This window comes from Panthera leo, chromosome B4, assembly GCF_018350215.1.
Source record: "Panthera leo isolate Ple1 chromosome B4, P.leo_Ple1_pat1.1, whole genome shotgun sequence".
Classification (NCBI taxonomy): domain Eukaryota; kingdom Metazoa; phylum Chordata; class Mammalia; order Carnivora; family Felidae; genus Panthera; species Panthera leo.
The window spans coordinates 85,687,017-85,708,479 of NC_056685.1; the positions used below are offsets into that span (position 1 = coordinate 85,687,017).

The 21,463-nt window shown below is 37.9% G+C and overlaps 1 pseudogene; it reads right to left on the reverse strand.

Annotated features, from left to right (window-relative positions):
* LOC122225419 overlaps window positions 1–20,636 on the reverse strand; it is a 50,254-nt pseudogene extending 29,618 nt beyond the window's left edge.
* Window positions 20,637–21,463: the final 827 nt, after the last annotated feature.

Below are 21,463 nucleotides of genomic sequence, written 5' to 3' on the forward strand. Positions count from 1 at the left end.
ATCTCACATTAATATTACTATTAAAGCCTTTATCATTACTTCCAGTTTATTTTTTCCGAGATCTTCAGGGATAAAGAGTGCCTTTATCTCTCAGCTTCCAGGACTTAACATAACACGTGGTCCATTCGGTATACTCAGTATATTTTTGTAGAATAAATATATAGTCTTATATGAATTGCAAGACTGCCACTTGCGATTGTAGGCCTCATGCTACTCCCTGATGAATGTTGCCATTGCATGTGGCTTTAAAAAGTTGTACATTTATTATAAATGGAAAAACAATATTGTCAATAAATTAATTTTCACTCTTGAGGATATTACTCAAAGTATACATGAAAGTTAGGTTATAAGTATTTATAAGGTTATTACAGTAATGATTTGGTTTGACAGATATTGAGTTAAAACTGTCATCTTTATTCTAATAAATGCTTCTCATACAAATTTAAAGAGGAATTAGCTGCTGTTGTTTTTTGAACCTTGAACAGTAAAATTAACATTAGTTATATAGACAAAAGTGAACAGAAAAAAATAAAACCTGTTATTTCACTAAACTTTCATCTCAAAACCAGAATATTGTTAACAATAATTCATGCCATTGTTAATCATAAAGTTGACAGTAATAACTAACAGTTTGCTCATGCTAATTCCTTAGTTCCCCAGCGAGTTAGTTGTAGTCTATTCCCTGTTTTTAGAAGAAAAAAGTAGTGGTAGATTCTTTGTCCATGTTACATAGTAATTAGCTAAGCTGGGATTTGAACCCATCTTTATTTTTCTATAATGCCGTGGTATTAGATCTGCACTGAACATTGTTAATGCTGACTTACATTCACTACCTTACATCTGATTTCTCAATATGCTTTAATTTGGACATAGGACCTATTATTATTCAAAGATCTTACTATTCCTCATCTCCATAACCTTACTGAAATAATGCCTTGCATTTCATTTTCTAAAAGAACCCTACATACCAAATAATGCCCACCTTATTTTTAAAAGGTCATTCCTGGGGCGCCTGGGTGGCGCAGTCGGTTAAGCGTCCGACTTCAGCCAGGTCACGATCTCGCGGTCCGTGAGTTCGAGCCCCGCGTCGGGCTCTGGGCTGATGGCTCGGAGCCTGGAGCCTGTTTCCGATTCTGTGTCTCCCTCTCTCTCTGCCCCTCCCCCGTTCATGCTCTGTCTCTCTCTGTCCCAAAAATAAATAAAAAACGTTGAAAAAAAAATAAAAAAAAATAAATAAAAGGTCATTCCTGATTTTCTCAACTGGATTTGAAATATCTCTTTGAGTACTCAGAATTAAATATTTTATTCTTTTATGGCACATATGAAATTCTTTTTTCTCTTTAGTTATTTGCATGTTCGTATTCTTCCTTTCCCCAGATCATAAGCTTCTAGACCCAGGAATTATCTCTTGTCAATCTTTGTAGCTACTGTGTTACCTGGCACAATAGAGTAATAATATCTTGTATTTGTAGAGTCCTTTGCAGTTTATTAAATATTTTCAAAGAAGTCTTGATAATGTAAAGAATAATTTTATCAAAAACAGAACTTTTCAAACTGATACGACCTGCATCTAAAATGGTGTGCATATAGAATCCAATCATCAGGTGGAGAATTGAATTGATTAACTTCTAAGGCATCTCCCCTAATATTCTACAGGTTGATCCTCATGACAACTTTGTGAAGCAAGCAGAAAAGCCATTTAAAAGACATATTTAAGAAAAATGACTTATTTTTCTACTGGATTATTAATACCCTAGACACCAAAATATGAGGGCCTCAGAGATGCTTAAGTCTCTGATCAGGATATTTATGTAGATTGTCTAGTGACTGCTTTTGCCAATCATCTAGAATAGTGATTTTCACATTATCACTATGGAGTCAAAGGACCTGGTGTGATGCACAAGGAACGGGAACATGCCGAAGGCTCCAGGACCCCCACTAATTAATAGAAATGTAACTTTATTAAATATATTGGAGTTGTCGGCAAAATTTTTTACTTGAAAAAATTTTTTTCCTCAAGGGAAATAAAAAAAAAAGAAGGAAAGAAGAGGGAGAGAAGAGGAAGGAGAGGGGAAAAAAGGAGAAGGAGAAAGAGAAGGAAAAGAACAGAGAAGGGAGGAAGAAAAGGGGGAAGGGGGAGGTAGGGAGGTATATGCATTGATCTAAGGACTTACAGGCATAAGGGAGAAGAAAAACTCTCCTAAGTTTTCCTGAAAAATGATGACTGCAAAATTAAGACTATTCATACATATAGTTGGGGTAAAGATGTAAAGAAGGAGACAAAAATAAATGTTTCACCTAGGAGATATGTATATACTTACACTTAACTTTTTGCTGGTATACGAAATGATTGCCGGGAACATATCTTTTATTGGACAATCATTTTTAAGCATAATGAGCTAAGGACAGGGATGGAGTGTGGGAGCTGAGTGCTAATTGCCTTTTCTGACTGCTTATTCATTGTCAGAAAAAAAAGGGATATGTACTACTCCCTTTCTATTACCTGTTAAAAATCTATGTTTTGAGGATGTACCAGAAATTCAACTCCCTGAATTAGAGCAAAGAAATAAAATACTCTGACCTTTAGAATGGTTTTTCATTTTTGAGTGACAAGACATTTCCTTTCATTACTTTATCATAGCTTTATATTCCTTAGGTTTATTATACAGGAGTTTAACTTTTTAATCATTTTTAGTGGGACTGTATTTCTCCTGGGAATAGTCAGAGAACAGGCACATTCAACCTGTCCTTGAGGTTAGAAGTTAGGAGGCTGACATAAAGGTGAGGCGTGAACTGTAATGCTAACCAGATACAGGGTAACCATGAGTGAAACAAACCTGGTTTGTATGACCTCCAAAGAGAAAGACATCTGGAACTTGAAAAGCCTGCCAAGAAACAACATAACATTGTGGTTAGGAGCTTGTTTTCTGGAGCAGGACTGTCTGTGTTCTTTAATTCTAATCCGCATCCTACTACTTAACCACTCAGTGCTTCAGCATCACCATTTGTAGAATGAGGATTATGAACTATTTCCCTTATAGATTTGTTGTTGATTTAATGAGAAAATCCCTGTAAGCAGCTTCAAATAATACCTGAGTACATACCAAATGCTCAGAAAATGTTAGTTGATGTTATTATCATGGGCTGCCTTAATACAAAGAAATTAACACTTAAAATAATAGCACCCCTTGTTCTCCAGGTATATTCAGATGAGGAAGTGGAGGTGAAGATTTTATCATAGGACCTGAGAAATGTTAATTATGCATAAAAATTTACTGTTGTTGTTACTGTAATAGTCCGATTCCATGATTCCATTTTTGATGTTTGACTACTGGCAGCTTTTAAGTCCTACCCCTCCCTGTTCCCTTTCTGACCCACATCTGAACAAGCTGATAAGAAAGCCCCCTTGCTGCTCCCTTCATTGATAGCAGGGCATGCCAAGTTCAAAACTTGTACAGGAATGCTCACCCTGGGTCTGCTCCCTACTCACTGTAAAAGCAGAAAACCAATATTCTTCCTCTATTTTCTTAAATAATTTTAAGAACAACTTGTTAAGTCTGCCTTTCTCTTCCCAGAAAGATTTTTCATGTGAGAAAAAACAACAACAGTAGCAACAACAACAACGAAAAACTTTCATAGTCTATTGGTACAAATGGGGCATCAATGGTCTGGGCATCCTAACCACATTTTAGGTGGACGTTCATCCTGCTTCTATAGAGAAGCAGCCTCATGAGTCACGTGACCACTTAGCTCATGTGAAGTAAGAATAATTTTGTGAAGTAAGAATATTTTTGTGAGCTATGGGATTAAGATAAACTGTATCTGAAATATCCAAGGCATATTGAAGGAGAGAAAAATAAGTGTAATACCACAGATTACTTTTTTAGCTGTTTTAGTTAGGAAATTTGATAAAGTATCATCAGAAGTTCTTTGTAAATTGTAAGGAGGAAACTATTTCAGTGATTCTTCTTTATTTACCCTTTCTGGTTTAAATTTTTTTGTGTGTGATTATAATGCACGTACTCAAGGTCTCTTCTTATATGTTATTTTTCTTTTTTCTTTTTATTATTATGTATGTGTGCTCCTTATTCTCTTCATGTCCATTATAGTTCATTAATATGGACTATGTTACTTCAAATTTAATTTTTGTAAAGTTGTTCTCACCAATTTATCTTTATAGTTTCCCTGTACCAATGTTTTTTTAATGGTTTTATTTTAGGTATTTTGAGAGAAAGTAAGCATGGGGAAGTGCAGAGAGAGAGGGGGAGGGAGAGTCCCAAGCAGGCTCTGCACTGTCAGTGCTGAGCCTGACGTGGGGCTCGATCCCACGACCGTGAGATCATGACCTGATCTGAAATCAAGGGTTGGTCGCTCAAACTACTGAGCCACCCAGCTGCCCCTAGGTTTTTGTTTGTTTTTGTTTTTTAAGTAGGCTTCAAGCTCAGCATGGAGCCAAACATGGGGCTTGAACTCACAACCCTGAGATCAAGACCTGAGCTGAGATCAAGAATAAGTTGCTTAACTGACTGAGCACCGAGGTGCCCCTATTTTGTTTTGTTTTGTTTTGTTTTGTTTTAAATAGAGTTACATTTTGGTTTATTAATGCCCCTTTTCATTCATCTTTTGATGTGTTTCTCTTCTGTAATAGGTATCATATTTGCTTGTCATTCAAAATGTGTTATTACAATAGCTTTATAGAAGTTATTTATATAACTTTATATAAGCATGTTGAGACTTTGTTTTTATATTTTCAGTCTTTGTCTTGGCATCTGATAATCAACATATAAGTTATGTCATCCATAAGCAAACCTCAGAAATCCTGTTATGGTATGCTTATTCATTTATATATCCAGATGCCAGACATACTCCTTTCTTCAGAGACTTAAGTTATTTTTCATCAAAATGGATTTTTATTCTTCAAGAATAAATAAAAGATTAATAAATCATTGTAGCTTTAATTTCAAAGGACGTAACTATTGATTGCCATTATTTGGAGCCACTGGACTTAGGTAGTCACTACTGATTATGAGGAAGTAAAACCTGAACAAAATTAATGAACTTGAGTATGTTTTTGTGTGTGTTGTTACCTGCCCCATTTTGTTTAGTTGGGACGTTTAAAAATGAACATACTGTTTTTCTTCCAATACTAATTTAAAAAAAAGGATTTTAAACTGAATTATTTGAGTTTCTTACAGTTTTTATTAATTCTATAACTTTATAGTTTTTAGGTTTTTTACATTATCTTGCACTTTATGTGACTTTTAAATAAATAATACATACTCTGTTCCTATTTTACACTTAATAAATGGAAAAGTGAAAATTTCTAAAAGTCAAGGATTAGAATGAAAAGTTGATCTCTCAATAGTTAATTGGATATAGTTTGATCATCATTTGTGTTTTTCTTTATACTGAGTATGTGTTCCATCAGTGACTCAGTTTGTGCTTTATAGTGCCTTGTTGGTCCTCAGACTGAATTCTATAACAAAGGTGACTTGAAGTTTTTCTGGGGGAAAGTGAATTTATATGCACATTATTTATTCTCTATCTCAAAAACAGCAGAAATGGTCAAAAATTCCATTTTTGTCACTGTGAACTATATTCACTCACAGTGGCACTGTTCATTCTTGGCCTAGCCCCTTTGCTGCTGAACTGTCATTGTATCTTTTTCCACTTCTCACAGACTTGTTAAATATAAGCTCAGTGAAAGAATGCATGAAAATTTGTTTCAACCTCTCAACATTTTAATGTTGTTTTGTTAGTTGCTCTCAGTCAAAACATGTAAGTTGAAATGATGTGTTGTTGTAACATGGACAAGTTTGTGTAGAGTGGATAAAGGCAGAGTGTTTCTAGAACTGCTATGTACCCAAGGACCTCTTCACAGGAAGCTCATAGGAAAAGAAAATGCCAGGACACCTGACTGAAGTTGAGAGGTATTGTAAGGATGGGGCATGAAATAGGGCATTATGTCACAGATACTTATATTTCTATTGATTGATTTATTTCATTAAGGTATAACTTAGATATAGTGAAGCATATAGATCCTGAGTATAAGTTCGATGAGTTCAAATGTGTATAATGGTATAACTAAAACAGTTCTCAAGATTCACATTTCATCGCCTGTAAAAGTTTGCTCACACCATGTCTTTATCATTCCCAGCCCACACCCCACCCCATGTCAGGAAACTACTCTTCTAATTTTGTTCAGCACTTAGATGAATTTTTCTGTCTTAGGAAAAGTTAAGTAAGTTCAATACTTCTAACAGAAATATCTTGTAATTGGTGAGGTTACCAGTTAATGAAATTTGTTTATCATCTTGATTTTCTTGCATAATATTTGCTAAGATTATAGTTACATTGTTTCAGTTTGATGTGCTTGATTTTTTTGAAGATCTATAAACTGTTATCTTCTGTATATGCCAATCCTTGAAGGCTGGATATAGGAATTTGGTAGTGAAAAATCAGACTCTATATACTCTGTGACCTTTCGCAGGGGATCAGATCATTGGTATGTGTGTGAAATAAGAAGTGTTACACAGTAGGTGTTTATCCAACCATGGTCCATGGACAGTCTGTCAGGATTATGGACCATGCTTATTAAAATTCAAATTCCTGGGTCTCTTACTGAACGAGAAACTCTAAGAACTAGGAACACACTGCTATTTTTTTAAAAGTGGTCATCACAAGTAAGTTACACATAGAAATATTGACTCAAACAAAATGTCTTAGTCTCTTAGAGTTTTGATGAACTAATCTGAGTTTATCAGTGCTTCCTCAATGAGATAGGAAACCCTTGAGACAATCCCTGGCATACAGCAAAGCACAGCATATATTATCCAATTTTGCTATTGTTTTGTTTTTTGTTACAAACACCCCTGCTTAAAATCCTTGAACGTTCTTTTGTTGTTTTGGTGAAAAGAAATAAAGTTTGTAACATGATCTCAACCCTACGTCTGTCTTTACCCACATCTCTAGATCAAGCACTCTTACTTTCTAAGCTTGTTTTCTAAGCTCTAAGTATTTGAACAGGCCAGATTTCCTCCCAGTACATGGCCTCTATAAGTGCTGTTCTCTTACCTGGAACACTTTCTGCTCTCTGGACATACCAGTTCAAATGCTTTTTCCTCAAAGTTCCCCGAACACACCTCCCCCAAATAAGTCAAATGTCTTTTTTCCCCCAAATAAGTATCACTAATTGCATAGTCTTCTGATACTATAGCTATTTATATTTTAAAGCATTTATCATAATACCAGTTTTATACTTGTATGATTATATGAATAGTGTGCCTTATCTGCATATGACTTAATGGATACTATGTCTAGTTTTGCCAACTACTGATAAGTAGTAGATGATTAAAAAAATAAGAGACTGAGGTGCTTTTTGTTTTGTTTGTTTATTTGTCCTAAATTAAGGAACCAAAAAGACTCATATTATTTTCTTGTTTATATCATCTTTCATTACGGTCTATGACTATACTTACGTACATTAAACCATTACAGAATTCAGATTGTAAGACGCCCAAGTCTCCCAAATGAAGGTACCTATTGTACTTTGCTCTGTAATTTCAAACATTATAACATGAGAAGTCAGGCTGCCAACTTAGTATTAACTTTGAGGCTTACGTTTGTAGAATAAATTAAGTACTTCAGAAATCTCAAGTCAAAAAATTAGCAGGCTAGAGGTTGTGCCAATACTCTTACCATGGTTTGATCATCACTTGATTTATTCTTGTTACTTAAATTTTTATTTACAAATCAAAATAGAATCAAAATTTACTTTTGAATGCTACAACAGAGCTATGGATGGAAGAGACAGATCCGCTTATTTGCTGTATCTCTGCACATTTATCTTGCTTCAAAATGATAATCTTTTGTGATTTAACCTTCTTACTAAGTAGTGAATATTTATCTGTGCACAATCCATTTCTTTCTTTTTTGTTAAAGTTTATTTATGTTTGAGAGAGACACAGACAGCATGAGTGGGGTAGGGGCAGAGAGACATGGAGAGGGAGAGAATCCCAAGCAGGCTCCATGCTGCCAGCACAGAGCCCGATGTGGGCCTCAAACTTACAAAACCGTGAGATCGTGTTCTGAGCTGAAACCAAGAGTGGGACACTTAACCAACTGAGCCACCCAGGGGCCCCACGTGCACTATCCATTTCTCTTCCTTCTGGGATTTTCTATAGAGTCAGTGGTGCCATCACTGAACAATTCTGAATGTGTTTCATTAGGTATCTTTGTCGTGCATGGAGTATTCTCAAAGATCACACTTTCATTTTTGGCTCCCATGGCTTATCCTAAAGCTGTTAAAATTCCATCAGGTTGATCCACCATAAACTTTGGATCTTCTTCAATCCAGTACGTAGGTGGTTTCAAGCATATCTATGAGGTCCATCAGCAGTGGGAACCACTTGTTTTTCTTTCATCTTGTAGACAGTGTATCGACTTTTGACTATGGCAGGACTCCTTTTCTTATGGTCCTTAACTAAGTCAATTTTAATAAAAAGGGTAACACCGCTGATATTGCCAATGAAAGTGTGTTTAGCCTTCAGTAACTCAGTAAGATAATTCCCTACTCTTGTGACATTTCCTTGAAGGTCTTCACTTATAATTACATCCAGGATGACCAAATCAACAGCACAGGATATTGGATTTCTTCCATACAGTATTGAAATACTGTGGTCCAGAGCTACTGATGGTTTCTGCAATTTCTTTGGTTGCTACCATTCATTCCATTGGGTAGCCATTGCCTGTTGGTTTTCTCATTGTGATGATGTCCAGAACAAAGTCTTAGCCATGCATTTGGAAGCTCCAGAAGTGTTTCTCAGCTTGTCGAAAGCCTCAGCTTAATTTTTAATTAAAATTTAGAGCATGCCAGATAAACTTAATTATTCTAATTTCCCATCCTTTAATAAAACACGTAGCATAGCTTTTCATTAACAATGGCCATTTACACTTGTTGGGATGAGCACTGGGTGTTGTATGGAAACCAATTTGACAATAAATTATATTTAAAAAAACAAGGGCCATTTAGGAAATACAACTATTTTAGGTATAGAAGATAAGTTTTATTATTTTGAATTTGGGACCTAAATTTGAGAAAGGTAAAAATCAAAAGATTGTCAAAAGAAAAATAAATAACATAAGCCACAGGTATCCAAACATAAGGTACAATATTCAATAGGTGAGAAATAGTTACACATAATATTTTAAAATACACACAAACACACACATGCACATATACACTCCACAAACACACACATGTATGTATACACTCTGCAGTAAGTGACTATATTAGGAACTTTTAACTTTTACAACATTCAATAGTAGTTATCAAAGGTAATTTACATCATATGACTTCACTCATTCATGTGGAATTTAAGAAACAAAACAGATGAACATAGGGGAAAGGAAGGAAAAAAAAGATAAAAACAGAGTGAGGCAAACCATAAGATACTCTTGAATACAGAGAAAAAATAGGGTTGCGGGAGGTGTGTTGGTTGGGGGAATGGGCTAAATGGGTGATGGGCATTAAGAAGGTCACTTATTGGGATGAGCACTGGGTGTTATATATAAGCGATGAATCACTAAATTCTACTCCTGAAATTTAAAAAAAAAAAGATAATTACAAATGTGTCAAAAAGTACAGAGAATTCAAAATATATTTGTGATAAAAGAAACTGTTTTTTGGACACATAAAAATTATATTTAACAAGGAAAAAACTAGAATTATACTTCTTTTTTTTTTTTGTTTGCAATCATACATTGAACAATTTATAGTAAAGGAGTCACAAGCATTTTTTTGTCCCTTGTGAATAAACCTATCATATCTAGCCAATTTTGTTAAATTTTAAGTACATTTCATTGCTTCTGTCCCATTATTTTCACTTACCATAAACCCAGGCACATGAAAATTCATTTCATTCGTACCTTTTGCACTTCTTGTATGTCTTCAAATATATTTCACTATTTTCTATTATATTTTGAAACAACCACACTGTCTCCCTTTAAAAGAAAATATTCTCTTTTAATCTCTTCTTTTCCTGGATAAACCATTGAATATCCATTCCTCTGCCTATATACCCTGATACCTAACATACACTTATTTTACATTTCTTCAAAATGAACAGGTATGTAACATGACCCAAATTTTAGAAACAATATATTTTGACTCATATGTAAATATTGAAATTTATAATTCAAATTATAAGATAATTGTCTTTTTTTAATTCTGTTTCTAGTTTTTAATATATACTTTCTTAGCAACTTTTGAAAATAAAATACAGTGTTGTTAACTGTAGTCACCATGTACATTAAATCCCAAGAATTTATTCATCTTATAACTGGACATTTGTACCCTTGAAAACTTTGTCTACCACTCCTGCCTCTGACAACCACCAATCTGTTCTCTCTAGGAGATCTGTTGATTTAGATTACACATATAAATGAAATAATATATCTTCTCTTTCTGACTTATTTTATCAGAAATCCTTCTGACATCCTTCTATTATCCTTCTTTTTATGGCTGAATAGTATTTCATTATATACGTACGTACGTGTGTGTGTGTGTGTGTGTGTGTGTGTGTGTGTCACATTTTCCTTATCCATTTTGCACTGATGACACTTAGGTTGTTTCCATGTCTTGGCTATTGTAAATAATGCTGCAGTAAATATGGGAGTGCAGACATGTCTTCAAAATAATGATTTATTGTCTTTGAGGTACATACTCAAAAGTTGGCTTGCTAGACCGCATGGCAATTCTATTTTTCATTTTTTGAGGAATCTGTATACTGTTTTACATAGTAGCTGCACCGGTTTGCATTCCAACCAACTCCGTACAAGTGTTCTCTGTTCTCCACATCCTTACCAGCACTTGCCATCTCTTGTCTTTTTGATAATAGCTATTCTAATAGGTGTGAGGTGATATTATGGTTTTGATTTGCATTTTTTTTTGTTTTTTGTTTTGTTTTGTTTTGTTTTTTGATTAATGATGTTGAGCACCTTTTCACGTATCTATTGGGCATTTGATTATCTTAGGAAATATGTCTCTTCCAGTCCTTTGCCTATTTTTAAATCAAGTTATCTGTTTGTTTGTTTTTTTGCCACTGAGTGTAATGATATTTTTACAGAAGTAGAAAAAAGTTCTAAAGTTTCACTCTTATGTGGATCCTGAGAAACATAACAGAAACCCATGGGGGAGGGGAAGGAAAAAAAAAAAAAAAAAGAGGTTAGAGTGGGAGAGAGCCAAAGCATTAGAGACTGTTAAAAACTGAGAACAAACTGAGGGTTGATGGGGGGTGGGAGGGAGGGCAGGGTGGGTGATGGGTATTGAGGAGGGCACCTTTTGGGATGAGCACTGGGTGTTGTATGGAAACCAATTTGACAGTAAATTTCATATATTAAAAAATAAAAAAAAAAAAAAAGTTCTAAAATGTGTATGGTAGCACAAAAGATCCCTACTAGTGAAAGCAGTCCCGAGAAAGATCCCTACTAGTGAAAGCAGTCCCGAGAAAGAATAGCAAAGATGGAGGCATCACACTTCCTGATTTGAAACTGTGTTACAAAGTTATAGTAATCAAAAAAAAGTATGGTATTGACATAAAAAAGACATAGACCAACAGAGTAGAATTAAGAACCCAGAAAGAATCCGTGCATACATGGTCAACTGATCTTTGACTAATATTTGACAATAGTGGAAAAAAATTGAGTCTAGTTGATAAGTGGTGTTGGGAAAAGTGGATATTGATATGCAAAAGAATGAGACTGGGCCATATCTTACACCACTCCCAAAATTTATCTCCAAATGGATTAAAGACTTACAGGTAAGACCTGAAACCATAAAACTCATAGAAGAAGACAAAAGGAAAAAGGTCCTTGACTGTCTTGCCAAGGATTTCACAGATATGACAGCAAAAGCGTAAACAACAAAAGCAAAACTAAACAAGTAGGACTGCATCAAACTGAAAAGCTTCTGCATAACAAAAGAAATGACCAACAAAATGAAAAGACATCCTGCAGAATGGGAAAAAATATTTATGAATCATATATCTGCTAAGGGGTTAGTATCTAAAATATACATAGAACTCTCAAAATTATTAGTCTTATACAAAGCAGAATATCATTTACATTATTTACAATTAGGAAGAAGATATACAGAGTTGTTTTAAAACTCCTATTAGTAATGCTAATTTTTTAAAAAAGAGCCTTCTACTTATCAGAAATATTAAATTAACTTTTGTTTGCACACATTATGAATCCCTGTATTCACAAATCATAATTTTAAAAGACTCTTTAAATTATGTTTGTAAGTTCTGAGTGTCACAATTTTCTTCTTACATCTAACCAAGATTAAGGCTATTAGCTTAACTCACTGACGTTTAGAATGCTTTTTACAGAACAGAAATTTACTATCTAGCTTTTCATGGAGCTGTTTTGGAGAGGAAAAAAAAAGCTATATTTGGAAAGAAAATATTTAAAGCATAGAAAGTTAAACATTTAAATTTTTTTATTTTTTGTTTTAAATTTATATAAACCTAAAGAATGTATCAGTTCAAATTTGAGCTCCAACAGGTTGTAAGAAACCTTAAAATCTGATTCATTGAATGCTTGTCTTATGGAGCCTCTCAAATGAAAAAAATTTGTTCCTCTGTCACTGCAATTTTAAATTGCCCTCAGTAAAACTTTGCCAGTTAGAGAGATTTGCATATTAGCTAGGATTGTAACATGAAACATAGATAAAGTAGGGTTTTAGTCTGGAAAGAACACAGATTTAAGAAACTCCATGATAACTGTAATAGTCAATAAGGATATAGTTGTGAAACCACATGACTTCAGAACCTGGCCAAAGACTAATAGCTTGAAGAAGCCTCTAGCCCTGGTAGAGGGAATTAAGTAAAATATTTTCAAGAACATAAGGACAATACTGAGGAATGTCTTTATAAGGTGTCAGAAAGGTAAATTGATGTAACATTTGTCCAAAAGACATTAGTGTGATGCACTAGGGTAACATGAGATTTTGAAACTGTCAGCTTCTAATCCACTTGAAAGGCCAGTTTTTCTGAATTCAGTCTCCTGCCCTTTGAACTTGAACTTTTTTTATTTACTTATTTATTTTGAGAGAAGGAGAGAGAGAGAATCCCAAGCAGGATCCATGAACCATGAGATCATGACCTGAGCTGACACCAAGAGTCTGATGCTTAACTGACTGAGCCACCCAGGTGCCCCTGAACTTCAACTTGTAATGTAGGGGTCAGCAACTTGCAGTGAGCAGGCTAAATCCAGACCGTTATCTGTGTATATAAAATAAAGTTTTATTGGAACACAACCTTATGCATTTATTACATGTCATCTGTGGTTGTTTTTATGCTGCAGCACAGATTGGAGTAGTTGCAGCAAAGACTGTCTGGTCCACAGAGCCTAAAATATTCACTTTCTGTCCTTTTACAGAAAGACATTTGTTGAACCTTGTTAGGAGACATAAAGCCTTAGAGATAATAGATAAGTAAAGAGGATGTTTAGTGGCACATGAATGTTGTGGAAGGTCCATGCAAGGGAAAATGTATACAAATTTGTCCAATGACCAGGAAGTAGGGACTTTTCTCAGGACAGAGAAGAAAACCTAATACTGAGAACTCTGTGAAATTGTTGGAGCTCAGATTAAAAATAAAACTTCATACTCACGGACAAGGTGGCCCTCAGTAGAGGGAGACTCAAATATCTCAGATGTGCACACCATTATAGGGTTGAGCTTCCTGTCAGAATCAGTGGGGGACTTGGCCGGATATTCTACTTGCCAAGCTTCAGCAGCCTAAGGCCATCAGGAATACACTAGTGTTAGGTTAATTAGCTTGCTACATCAAAGAAAAATGCAAACTAGGAGGAACCATGAGGACTCTCAAAATGGGGATTCAGGGCAGGTTGTTGATAGCATTTTGAATGCTGAAATAAGTCACAGGGTGATATTCACAGGGACTGAATGGATTTTGTAAAATACGTAGCTACTGGAAGACGGGTAGTCGTACCTTTTAAGTATATGTCACTGTAGAGTTATTATCAGGGTAGATGGTCTTTGTTTTAGCATGGACTGTATGTGTCTAAATAAACTGATGCTGAAAGGTTTATGCTCAGATAATTTATCTAGCATGTCATGCTGGTATACAGTTTATCTGTTTCGTGAGCCCTCTTACAGTTTTGGAAATATGGTTTCTGTTTCAAGGTCCAGGATAAGAACATGCATTGGAGTAATAAACACCACATTCAGATTTGTACATGCAATTGAGAATAGGTACAGCTTTTATTTGTACTTCTCTTAAAATGATACAGCTTAGTTTATTTTTTTAAGTTTATTTATTTTAAGAGAGAGAGCACACTTGAGCTGGGGAGCAGCACAGAGAGAGGGAGAGAGAGAATTCCAAGCAGGCTCCATGCTGTCAGTATGAAGCCAGATGTGAGGCTTGATCCCACAAACTGTGAGATCATGACCCGCACCAAAATCAAGATTCTGAGGCTCAACCAACTGAGCCACCCAGGTGCCCCAGTTTATATTTTTTATAAGGTGCCCTTCCTCCCTTGATCTATGAACAAACACTGATAGGAGTTGAATGGAGTTACCAAACACGAAATGCTCCTGCTATGATCTCCCCCTCCATCTTCCCCTCTGACATACTCAGCATTATCCCACTACATTCTGCTTTAAACTCCGGGGAGATTCTCAGTGTTCTTTTTAGCCTGACACCTCCAAAAGCCCAGATATTCCTAAGTATGTATTATGTTTCAGACTGTAGAATGTGAGTTTACAATACTTTTCCACATGATCATTTCTTATACCTTAAATGCTTTTTTTTTTTTTCCCTATAGCTCTTACCATCATCTGACACAATATGCATGTCACTGATTTCTTTTTAAAGTTGGTATCCCCTGTTTTGGTAGGCAGATTCTTTTTTTTTTAATGTTTATTTCGAGTGAGTGAGAGAGAGAGAGAGCACACACACGAGCCAGTGAGGCGCAGAGAAAGAGAGGGAGAGAAAGAATCCCAAGCAGGCTCCATGCTGTCAGCACAGAGCCCGACATGAGGCTTGATCTCACAAACATGAGACATTGTGACCTGAGCTGAAATCAAGAGTCAGAAAGCTTAACCAACTGAGCAAACCAGGTGCCCTGATACGCAGATTCTAAGGCAGATACCCTCTTCCTAAGATTTGTCTGTTGGTTATTTAATCAAACACTAATGTAGGTACTGCTGTGAAAGGATTTTACATATGTAATAAAATCTCAACTCAGTTAAGCTTAACATAAAAGAGATTATCCATCTATCCAGGTGGAATTGACTCAATCAGGTAAGCCCTTTAAAAGCAGAGTTTTCTCATGGGGCGCCTGGGTGGCTCACTCAGTTAAGCATCTGACTTTGGATCAGGTCATGATCTCACATTCCGTGAGTTTGAGTCCCACGTTGGGGTCTGTGCTGACAGCTCAGAGCCGGGAGCCTGCTTCAGATTCTGTGTCTCCTCTCTCTGCCCCTCCGCTTCTCATGCTCTCTCTCTCTCAAAAATAAATAAACATTAAAAAAAAAAAAAAGGTGGAGTTTTCTCTGGCTGGTAGCAAAAAGGAAAGACAGATTTTCAAATTGAGAGAAGAATCTGATGTGCTGTTGCTGCTTTTGGAGATGGAATGGGTCATGTGCAAGGAGCAGCCACAAGGAGCTAAGCGTGATCCTAGACTGACAGACAATAAGGAAATGAAGACATCAGTCCTACAAGTGTAAGAAGATTCACTTTGCTAACAGAGTGAATGATCTTGGAAGCAGATTACTTCCCAGAAACTATAGATAAGAGCCCACCTCTGTCAACATCTTATTTTTTTTCATCCTTGTGAGAACCTAAGTAGAGGTCCCAGCCAATACCAGACTTCTGACCTGAAGAACCAAAATAATAAATGGGTGATGTTTTCAGCTGTTATGAGAGTAGAGCTATTTTTCCCCATTTTGTTTATTGTTATCTCCTTGGTGCCCAGATTGTGCCTGGCATACAAGAAACATATCAGAAATAATTCTAATTAGCCTGCTAAACTAAACACTTTGAATGATTTGAGACTGTTTTAATCTGTAGACTCACTCTAGATATTTAGCTGTAAGTCCAGTTGAGTAAAGGATTAAGGGTTAAATGTTTGAAGAGATCATCTAAAAATCTTATATAATCTCTGGTAACATTTAAAAAAATTGTAAAGGCATCAATGATACATTTACAAGTGTTTAAGCTTTTTTTTAAGATGAATTGATTGCCAGACAATGAATACTTAATTTAATGCATGTTTTAGTGCACTTTATGTGACACAAATTAATTTGCAATAGAGGCAGGAAACCTATCTCTAAGGTAATTAGTCATGGTCAAATCTTAATTATCTCCTTAAAAAGGAAAACAGACTTATCAAGGTATCTACTAAGGTATTCTTGAGTGGTACTCTCTTATTTATTAATAACCATTTTCACTAAAATAAAACATTCTATGGTATATGTTTTAACGTATGGAGTTTGGAATAATGACACCCATTTTGAACACCTTAACCTCTGTGTTCCTTCCAGTCACACCACAAGGTACTTTTATTTCTATACATGAGAAAAATGAGCCTCTGAAATATTAGGTAACTAGCTCAAGGTCAGAAAAATTGAATTGGTAAGCCTAAGATTTCAGCCCAGGTAGATGCATAACATGAAGATCCATGTTTGTCTTATTGTGACATACTGTCAATCAGTGATGTTTTGTTTATTAAATGCATTCATAATTATTATGAATATATATGAATATATATGAATTTACATGTGTCTGAATATTTGCACAGTGTTTGTAACAGATTTATTGAATATTAACAAGATACATCGTCATTTTCCTAGACAATAATTTTATCTTGGAAACTTTGTTAGAAGGACTGGATTGTGGGGCGCCTGGGTGGCTCAGTCAGTTAAGCGTCCGACTTCAGCTCAGGTCACGATCTCACGGTCCGTGAGTTCGAGCCCCGCGTCGGGCTCTGGGCTGATGGCTCAGAGCCTGGAGCCTGCTTCCGATTCTGTGTCTCCCTCTCTCTCTGCCCCTCCCCCGTTCATGCTCTGTCTCTCTCTGTCTCAAAAATAAATAAACGTTAAAAAAAATAAAAAAAAAAAAAAAAGGACTGGACTGTGTGAACTTCTGTCATGAGGGCAATAATCAAATTGGTAAAACAAGTGCAAAAGGGAGTTAACTTTGATCAACAAATGGACTGAACAATTTTAAAGCAATCAATTATCAATCAGTTGACATTTGTTTTCCTTTGTTTCTTTCAGAACACATTTATTGAGAGTACTTCATGTGCCTGGCATTGTATTCTATGCTAAATTCAGCATGACATTTGTCCTTGGGATTTGGGGAGCTTTGAGACAGGGATTTGAAGTGATCTATTGACAGAGAGCTAAAGCTGAAAGTTGAGTAGGTATTAGCCTTAAGAAGGGCAGTTTAGAGGGAAAAAGAGACCAAAAGTGTGGGAATATTCTAAATGACAGAAAGTAAATGAAAAGGATGGAAAATTAAGCAGATCTTGCTTTTTTTTTTTTTTTCGTTTTTTTTAAGGAACTGAAAGGAGTGCACTGTTGTTGGATACTAGAGGCCTTTGTGTGGGAAGGGAGCACATGGAGGCAGAGATTTAAAAAGGATGAGATTTGTGTATGCAGTACCTTCCTGGTCACATTAATACAGTTGAAATTTATGTGGTGCCACTGAGGGGAATGCAACGAGTAGGTTTTTTATTTGTTCATTCAGTCATTCAACAATATTCACTAAAGGCTTGTTTTGTGAGCTGTGTGCCAGGTGCTGGCTCATGGGTTAGGAGCTAGACTGCAGTGAATTTGTCATTGTCAGGGCCCTTTCCCTCATGGAGCTTATTATCTGGATTGATGGTTTTGAAAGGTCATTCCGTTGCAACATAAATAATAAACTCTAGCAAGAAAAGACCTGATAGAAGGAGCTGCAGTGGGAAGCAAACGGGAATGGTTGCCTGAGCTAAGGATTCAGGACCTAGCAACAAGGAAGTTGGGGCAGAAATGGAGCTGTATTGGATGGAGGAGGCATTTAGGCCCCAACTCCTTTTTGTAAAGTTAGAATGATGGAGGGAAGGTAGTGTATATCTTCGTCATTGTATTTCCAGTCCTTGTCTACTAACTTAACCTTGAGTCTCAATCATCATCTTTGCTACATCATTGATTATAAACATTCTTGATTTCAGAATGTGCCCAGCATCTGCTTAACCATTAGGACTAAATTTGATGGTTTGGGGTATTTTTTCCTGATTTTCAATTCACAAATAAGTACTATTTACTGAATAATGAATACCTTAACTTTTTGGACGTTTTTTCTTTTGGGCATTATAGGGACATAGTCACATTCAATTAAATACTGCATAGCATGTTAGTGAGTGGTTAGTGAATCTCTCTTTCCTCCGGAATATCTACTAATCTACTCAAAAATTTGTAATCAACTGATGAATGGATAAAAAAATTGTGGTTTATATACACAATGGAGTACTACATGGCAATGAGAAAGAATGAAATATGGCCCTGTAGCAACATGGATGGAACTGGAGAGTGTTATGCTAAGTGAAATAAGCCATACAGAGAAAGACAGATACCATATGGTTTCACTCTTATGTGGATCCTGAGAAACTTAACAGAAACCCATGGGGGAGGGGAAAGAAAAAAAAAGAGATTAGAGTGTAATCACTTCCCAAATTGACAATATACTTGTTATGCCCAGAATTCGTGATCCCCAAAGACCACCAGGGAGCCGAGTCCGATGCAAAAGCAAAGAGCCTTTATTCGAGCTAGCTTGAGCTCAATCCCCTACCTGCACCGACACAGCGGTGAGATACCGGGGAGAGAGAGCAAGTTTCAAAAGCACAAAGGTTTTATTGGGGTCTAGGGGCAGTTGGTGAGGTAATGTCTGTGGCCTCAGCCGATTGGCTGGGGAAGGGTTGTGGCCTTGGCTGATTGTCTGGGGAAGGGTCGGAGTCCTGTTACTCAAGGGAAGGAGGCGTGGTCAGCCGGCGTAGGTCCGCCCCTTCATTCCCCCCTTGTCATGTAGCTTACAGACCCAATCATGGGACCAGCTGCATTTATGGTGACAAGCAGAACAGAGTTTGGAGGTTTACACAAAGTTCTGGGAACTGAGTGTCCCTGGGGTGGCTCTGGGAGGTCTGATTAAGTATTGTACCCGAGCTGGTGTCTATGATCTGCCAGGTGATGTTTTGGGGGGCGTGGGGACTCCCGGCAGCATGAGCAATGACAAGCAGAATTAACAGAGTTACCAATATTAGGTGGGTCGAATGCGCTGTAGCTTGAACTTGAGAGGGTTGTGTTGGTCCCGATTGACGGCCCATGGCGTGACGAAGTCCTTCCGGATCGAGGAGGGGTCTGCTGGCCGAACGTGGGTGTGATGGACCCAGGTTGGGATGCCGTCTACTTTGAGAGCGGTGGGGGTTGTCAGCACCATGATGTAGGGTCCCTTCAAGCGTGGCTCGAGGGTCTCTCGGTGGTGCCTCTTGACGTAGACCCAGTCTCCTGGCCTGTACTGATACGGTGTCAGGGTCGGGCCAGCCTCGTAGATGGTACGGAGGCATGGCCAAATGTCCTTGTGCACCATCTGGAGCCCTCTCAAGGAAAGAAAAAGTTCTTGATCTTTAAACTTAGCAAGAAGGTTGGGAATAATAGGGGGTGGCCTGCCAAACATGATCTCGTAGGGAGTAAAACCCTACTAGTATAAAGAGTGTTCCTAACCCGGTAAAGGGCATACAGTAGGAGAGTCACCCAGTCCCCACCAGTCCCCATGGTTAATTTGGTAAGGGTCTCTTTTAGGGTTCTATTCATTCTTTCTACCTGTCCTGAGCTCTGGGGCCTATAAGCACAATGTAATTTCCACTTTGCCCCCACCGCCTTGGCTACTGCCTGTGTTACCTGCGAGATAAAAGCTGGTCCATTGTCTGATCCTACCATGGCAGGAAAACCATACCTGGGTAAGATGTCTTCTAGTACCTTCTTAGCCACCATCTGAGCCGTTTCATACTTGGTTGGGTATGCCTCCACCCAGCCAGAGAAGGTGTCTGTAAATACTAAAAGATATTTATAACCATACTTTCCTGGTTTGACTTCAGTGAAGTCGATCTCCCATTGGGCTCCCGGTCTGGTGCCTCTGAGCCTGGTTCCTTTTATATTTGATGTGGCTCTCGAGTTGGTGAGTTGGCAGGTCTTGCAGGCAGATACAACTTGCTCTAATATTGAGACTCCGAGCAGGTCTGGCAGCATGAGCTCCTTGTTAGGTGTATACCACCATCCCTTTATCTCCTGGGCCATGGGGAGTTTCTTGATCAGCTGTAACTCCTCCTGGGAGTATTTGGGCTGGTCTGGTAAAACTGGGTCTCCCAAGTCCAGTAGTTGTTAAGCTGTTTTCTAGCTCCCAGCATCAGTGCCTTGGTGAGGGCTATGAGCTCTGTTCGCTGGGCTGACGTTCCGGAGGGTAGAGCCTCCGCCCATACGGTGTCTGTTTCGGTGACCACTGCTGCACCCGCATACCTGTGTTCGTCTCGCACATAGCTGCTGCCATCAGTGAACCAAGTAGCCTTGGCATCGGGGAGGGGTCGGTCTGTCAGGTCCGTCCGGAATCCATGTACTTGTTCCAGGATTCCCGCACAGTCATGTAGTGGAGCACCTAGGTCAGGGTCGGGAAGCAGGGTTGCAGGATTGAGGGCTGCACTGGGGTGGAACCGCACTCGTAGAGGGTTGAGTAGGAGGCTCTGGTACGTGTGTTGCTCATCCATCTATCAGGAGGCTGTTTCAGAACCCCTTCAATGGCGTGTGGGGTTGTGATCCAGATCTCCTGTCCTAGGGTCAGTTTGTCTGCATCCTTGACTAGGAGTGCTGTCGCCGCAATAATTCTTAGGCATGGCGGCCAGCCGGCAGCCACTGGGTCTAGTTTCTTGGACAGGTAAGCCACCGGGTGGTTCCAGGGGCGTAAGGCTTGAGTTGGAACCCCTTTTGCTATTCCCTTATGTTCGTCTACAAAGAGGTGGAAGGGCTTCGTAATGTCTGGTAGGCCCAGGGCTGGGGCACTTAGGAGGGCCTTTTTTAACTGATTAAAGGCAGTTTCTTCTTTTTCAGCTCATTTAAATGTTTTCCCCTCTTTGGTAGCTTCATATAGGGGCCTGGCGATCTCAGCAAAACCTGGAACCCAGAGGCGGCAGTAGCCAGCTGATCCTAAGAATTCCCTTACTTCTCTTTGGGAGGTGGGAATAGGGATCTTTAGGACAGTTTCTTTTCTGGCATCTGATAACCGCCGCTGTCCGCCCTCCAGGATATATCCCAGGTAACTTACCCTCTCCCTGCATATCTGAGCCTTCTTCGCGGATGCCTGGTACCCTAAGGCCCCCAGGGTAGCCAGCAGGTCCTGGGTCCCTC